Source organism: Odocoileus virginianus, chromosome 10 (assembly GCF_023699985.2).
Source record: "Odocoileus virginianus isolate 20LAN1187 ecotype Illinois chromosome 10, Ovbor_1.2, whole genome shotgun sequence".
NCBI lineage: Eukaryota > Metazoa > Chordata > Mammalia > Artiodactyla > Cervidae > Odocoileus > Odocoileus virginianus.
This window is the reverse complement of record NC_069683.1, coordinates 30,089,514-30,095,679: the sequence shown is the minus strand read 5'-3', so window position 1 is coordinate 30,095,679 and position 6,166 is coordinate 30,089,514.

Here is a 6,166-nt window from a genome sequence, read left to right as displayed (position 1 = left end):
CATCCCGCCCCAGTCCGGACCAGACCTTCAGTCTACGCATCGTGCCAGGCCGTAGGGTCCCGACCCCTCTCCCTGGCCTCCCCACCTGCGGCCCCGCAGAAGGGAGGGGAAACAGGCCTGGCGGCGCTCGTGTGAAGAAGTTAATTCAATTCGTCCAGTTAACCGAGTTATTCTGATTCAGTCCCTCGGCCCCGCCCCCATCGAGGTCCTATCCCGGAGGGGACCACGGAGGCGGCTCAGGAGGGCGAATGGCGACAAGAATGAGAAAGAGATGGGACCTGCGATGGGGATAGAGGATATGGATGAAGAGAGGAGACTGAGTCGGAGACAGGGAGATAAAGGGACAGAAACAGTGATGGAGAAAGATGGAGAAAGGAATAAGAGATAAGGGTTCACAGAGACAAGGATGAGACATGGAGGAGAGAGCTAGATTGGGGTGGGGGGCGGGGAAAGCAAAAGGGAGACAGGAACAGAGGTGGCGACCAGGGTGAAACATGTACAACAGGAAGGTGAGGATGGAGGTGGGGACAAGGCAGAGAGACAGAGGAGACAAAGATAACTGACAGAGCGGGGATGGAGAAAGCGAGTGAGGCAGGCGTGGAGACAGAAGCCACATGGACGAGACACGGTCGGAAACAAGGATTGCAATGGAGATCAAGAGAGAGATGAGACAAAACAGGGCCGTGATAGTGAGACAGACACACAGAGGGTGAGTCTTAGTGAGACAAGGCCAGGGACAGACACAGCAGAGGAACAGAAGCTAAGGGGCGGAGAGAAAGAGCCTTTGGAGAGCTGAGACCCACCAACTGGAGCGCCTGGTGGGCAGAAGGATTGCTGTGAAGGCGCCACCTGAAGCTACTGAGGGGGAGGGCTACCTCTATCCTCACTTGTCCTGAAGGCCACAAAGCCCTGCCCTGCACCTTCAAGGCCCAGCCTGCCTCTCCTCTCCCCCAGGTCCCATAGCTCAGTCCCTCCCCTTATTACTGTGGGTGTGAACCTCTGGTTCCCAGCACCCTGGGCACAGAGTATGTGTGTATGTGGGTACGTGTGTGTGCGTGTGTGTTGAAGGTCAAGACCGGGCAGTAACCAAACAACCCCTTCATTCTCAGCTGCTACCCCCTCCTCCAGAGGCCTTTTTCTTTTTCAGGAAAACCACCTAGATTCAGTCTGGACCTGGCCACAGTGTGCTCCACGGACTTAGCCATTGGCCTCCACACTGTGGGGCCACAGGATACAGAATTCTTCCCAGGAGAACAGAACAGAGAATTCTTCAACCCCTGCAGCTCACCTGAGGAGGATCTCGCAGCTTCCTCACCCAGCCCCTAGCCTCCTGCACCCATTGTTGGCAGATCCTGCCCATGAAAAAGTGGAGACCCAGCAAGAAGGCAAGGAAGTGGCAACCCCTCGGTACCAGCCAGAGTCCTAGGGGAATGAGAGAAGGGCTCCCTAGTTCCCTCCCCCTTAGCTTAGTTACACAGTGGGGAGCATGCCCACCCTCAGGTCATCCACTTCCCCGGCCCACTCATTCTTCGTTTAACACCTATCCCCCATTTCTGTAACTACTGCTTGTAGGGGGCTTGAGGTGTTTTTTCTAATTACTTTTTAGGAGGTCTAAACTAAAACTGACTCAGAATGTTCTCTCCACCCGTGTGGGAGGTGCACCTTGACCCAGGGAACCAAAGGATCTGAGAATCAGAAGTCAGACAGTGCCACTGCTCTCTTCCTTAGAACTCCCGTGGCTCTCCACTGTCCTCAGGATCAAATCCAAGCTCTCACTCTGGCCCACAAGGTCCTCCACGCCAGTCCTCCAGCCTGCTTCCCCCTCACCGTGGTTTTCTTTGCAGCCCTCACACACTGATCTTTCAGCTCAGAGTTGTTGTCTCTGGTTGGAATGTTCATTCCAGTCTCCTCTCTACCACATACCCCTCCTGCTCCCTTACCCTCACCAAAAAAAAAAAAAAAAAAAAGCTGAAACCTGGGAAACACTTGTTTGTCATTAGGTCTCAACTTAGATGTCACTGCTTCCTGGAAGCCTTCCCTGAAACCCCTAGACGAGGTTGGGTGTCCTGTAGTACCTCCTTCTCTTGGTTACTCACCTTGTTGAAGTATTTGCAGTACAGTGCAAGGTGTAGGGCAGAACTGTGTCTTCATGTTGATCACTGTCTCTGGAGCCCTGCCTCCCACAGTGGCTAGCACATCATGGTACTATTGGAGGTCTTCCCATATCTGTTCGTTGAATGATTCATGAAGGTGAGGCTGAACTCTTTGTGTTGGGGAATCCTGCCTTGTGTCCAGGGAAGGAATCCCATCCTGGACTCCCACTCCCCACTCTTTGAACAGGGATCACTCTCCCTTCTTCATCCCCTCACTCCCCAAGGACAGGAAACTCCCTCCCTCTGGGCCAGCCTTCTGCCTGGGAGAATTCCTCATCTGAGGAATTTTCAAGGGGCCATATCCCTTTCACAAGCGGAAGCAAAGGGGCAACTGAGGCTTGTGTGCAGGGACCAGCAGGGACGTGAGGCCCTGGTTCCATCTGTCTCCATTTCCATGATCCATCCCTGTCATGGCTACACTTTGGTCATGGAGCCATTAAGTTCCTTTTCCCCTCTAAACCGATTTAAGTTGGGCTTCTGACACAGCCAAGAGCTCTGACCAGTATAATCCACAAATGCTTGACATCTTTACAGGGAATCAAAGAAATGGCTGTGGTGATTGGAAGTTTTGTGGTAACGTGCCTGTTGCTGGCTTAACTGGGCAGAAGCTGCCCTTCTCCAGACTCAGGACTCTGGAGTTGGAGGCTCCTCTCTCTGCAAGGAGCCGTTTGTGCTGAGAGTGGCACTGACCCTGAGGTGAAGTCCAAGAAAATGTTTGAATCCTGCCTGTTGTTGGGTTCAGGTGTTTCAGATGGTGTAGGTAGGGCGACTTTGGAGGCCAGGCTGCGTGTGTGTGAGATATGGGGACATCCACGAGGGCTTCCTGAGAACTCAGCATAAAAGAAGGAGACAGGTAGAATGGGCTGGGCTCTGCAAGGGCCTCAAACCAGAGAGGCTAGTGGTTGTGATCTGATGTGGACACTCATCCTAACTGAGACTCCACTCCCCCCAATGCGTGCACTCTTGGGGAAATAAAAATGCTCTGACATGAAAATATTGTCCCAGAAACCCCCCCACAAAGCCTCCTTGCTGAGCATGTCTTCACTTCCATAACTGATGATGGATTCTGAAGCCTGATCACTGGGTTCCAGCTCTGGCGCTGCCACTTCCCAGCTGGATGACAGGGTGAGTTACTTAGCCTCTCTGTGCCTTACCTTTCTCATCTATAACCTGGTTTACTTTAATGATTAAGTGAATTAAAATATCTGAAGTGTTTGAATAGTGCCTGGCACACAGTAAACATTAAATGTTAGCCACCACCACCACCACCACCACCACCACCACCACCCCTTCTCTCTCTCACCAAGTGACTGAGGCTCGTGACTGATAGACCCAGACCACACTCTGGTTGAGCTCTGATCTGTTACACCTGATACCTAGACGTGTAATCCAGACATGGACCCGTGTCTTTGCACCACAGCATCACCTCTACCTTTGAGATTTCAGAAGACACCAGGGTGCTGCAGAGTTAGCCGAGATCCCTTAATTTTTTGCCGGTGAGGAAACTGATGCCTAGTGAGGGGTCCTGGAGGAAAAGTGAAAAGAGTGGGAGTGTGTTGTGATGGGGGATTCCCTCCACAGAGAGAGCTGCATGCAAAAAGGAACCTGATCAGAGGGTACAGTGGGGACTGTCTTCTCTGCTGCTCTGATCCCAGCTCTGTGAGCTTGGACAGTGGAATTACCTTGAGAGCAGAGGAAAAACGACCCATGCCCCGGAGAACTCTTGCTGCCTGTGGTCATTTGGAGAACTCGCAGGCTACTTCTACAAGCGAACACAGATCTTGACCTTCCGTCAGAACTCTGAGCAAGGCTCTGCGGGGCTCAGAGTGTGGGCAGCAGGCTAATTCCCTGATCCAGTGCACTCCTGTCAGTCCTTCTCTCCTCTAGGGGGAGAGCACAGAGCGCTGGCTCCTCCTACCTTAGACACGCATCTGCTCACCCTCTGAAGCAGTGCCTCAGTGTCATTGCTGAACAACTGTGACTGGAAGCCAAGCTTGATCAGACCTCCATGTCTACCTTCTAGTAAGGGATGGAGCTTATCTATTAGTGGAAAGTTAATACATTTTTGGTCCTGCTTGAGGACCTTAGAACTCCTTTCATTAGCATTTATCAATATCAACTCCATCAGTAACCTTCTTCCAAATCACTATTCTCTCCTGCTATAAATTCTGGTCCAGGGAAGGTTGGAGGCAAACATATTAACTGTATATTCCCAATCTGTCTATCAGGACCTGACCTATAGTCTTGAGAACTCCCTGGCAGTTCAGTGGTTAGGACTTGGCACTTTAACAGAAATGGCCTGGGTTCCACCCCTGGTTGGGGAACTATGATCCCACAAGCCAAGCAACATGCACCCCCCTGCCCCGCCCCCCAAAAAGAAAACAAACAAAAAAAAGAAAACCTGTAGTTTCTTGTTCATCTCTCTGTAATGGGGACAACCCTTCCCTTATTGACTTTTTTTGTTTTTCTCACTAGTACCATGGGCTACCCCAGTCTTTTATTAATTTCCATTTTTATTTGTAACTTCTAGCATTAGGCCTTTCCAGGGATCCTAAACATTCAAAATGTTTAGCCTTCAGAGATCTCTGAAGAATGAGAAAAGATCTTAACTCAGTTCTACAAATATTTCTTGAGTATCTGATCTATGATGGAAACAGAGGGCACTAGAGAGACACATGGGGATAAGTTAATTCTGGATGCTTTGTTTTTTTTCAGATACTTAAAAAAATTTTTTTTAATTTATTTGGTTGTGCCATGCAGCATGCAGGACCTTAGTTCCATGACCAGGGATCAAACCTGCACCCCCTGCAGTGGAAGCAAGTCTTAACTACTGAACTATTGGGGAATCCCCCTAGATGCGTTGTTTAGGGATCTTCTGATTTGGTGGGCACAAAGGCACTTATTTATGGGGAGATTCTCCTTAAAATGTCTTAGTTGTCTAGGAAGGAAAATGACACATAGAGGCTGAGCTGAGTTGGTTCTTTTTTAAAAAAGGGAAGGGGGAAGAAAAGGGTTTGATCTTATAAAACATGCCATACCTTGCCAAACTTATTCAAACTTTTGCATGTGGGAAGGGACCTGCCTGAGGACTGCCATAGTGGTCATCTGTGGTGTGGTCAGCCCAGCATGACTCTTCTCTTGGGACCTGTCTCCTCTATCCACAAGGCTACCCAGGGGACCGTTGTTCTCATACCGTCCTACCTTCAGCCATAACCCTCAGCCATAACCACATCCCAGGTGCGGTTACCTGTTTGAAGATGGGTCAATAAAACCCTTTCTCATCATTTTTTCTTATTTGAATTGAGAAGCAAGTCATTCTCTTAAAAAAATTTTTTTTTTTGCTTATTTATTTTTGGTTGCACTGGGTCTTTGTTGCTGCACAAAGGTTTTTCTCTAGTTGTGGTGAGCAGGGGCTACTCTCTAGTTGTGGTGTATGGGCTTCTCATTGCAGTGACTTCTCTTGTGGAGCACAGGTTCTTGGCACTCAGGCTTCAGTATCTGCAGCATGTGGGCTCAGTAATTGTGGCTTGCAGACTCTAGAGCGAGGGCTCCGTAGTTGTGGCACATGGGCTTAGTTATTCCGCGGCATGTGTAATCTTTCCGGACCAGGGATTGAACCCATGTCCCCTGCACTGGCAGGGGGATTCCTATTCACTGTGCCACCAGGAAATCCTAAGTCGTTCTCTTTTGAATGGTGAACGCTATAGATATAAAGCTCAGGGAATGTTTCCAGCCATATTCACCCATGAAGGGAAGGAAAGGGGTTGCAGTGAAGAGAGAATAAATAAAAAGTTGAGACAAAAGCTATAGAGGCTCATGTTAGAATTTAAGAGCCTAGTTCCAGTTATTCTGGAGAGATCCTAACTTTTTTTTGCAAATTAGTTGTTCAGCCTTTTATTGAATTTTGTTATCCAATACAGTCTTCTTTATGTTTAATCTATTTCAAGTTGCATTTCTGTCATTTCCAAACAAAGAGATTCAAATAAAAAAATTGATATAAGGTATGCAGTGAG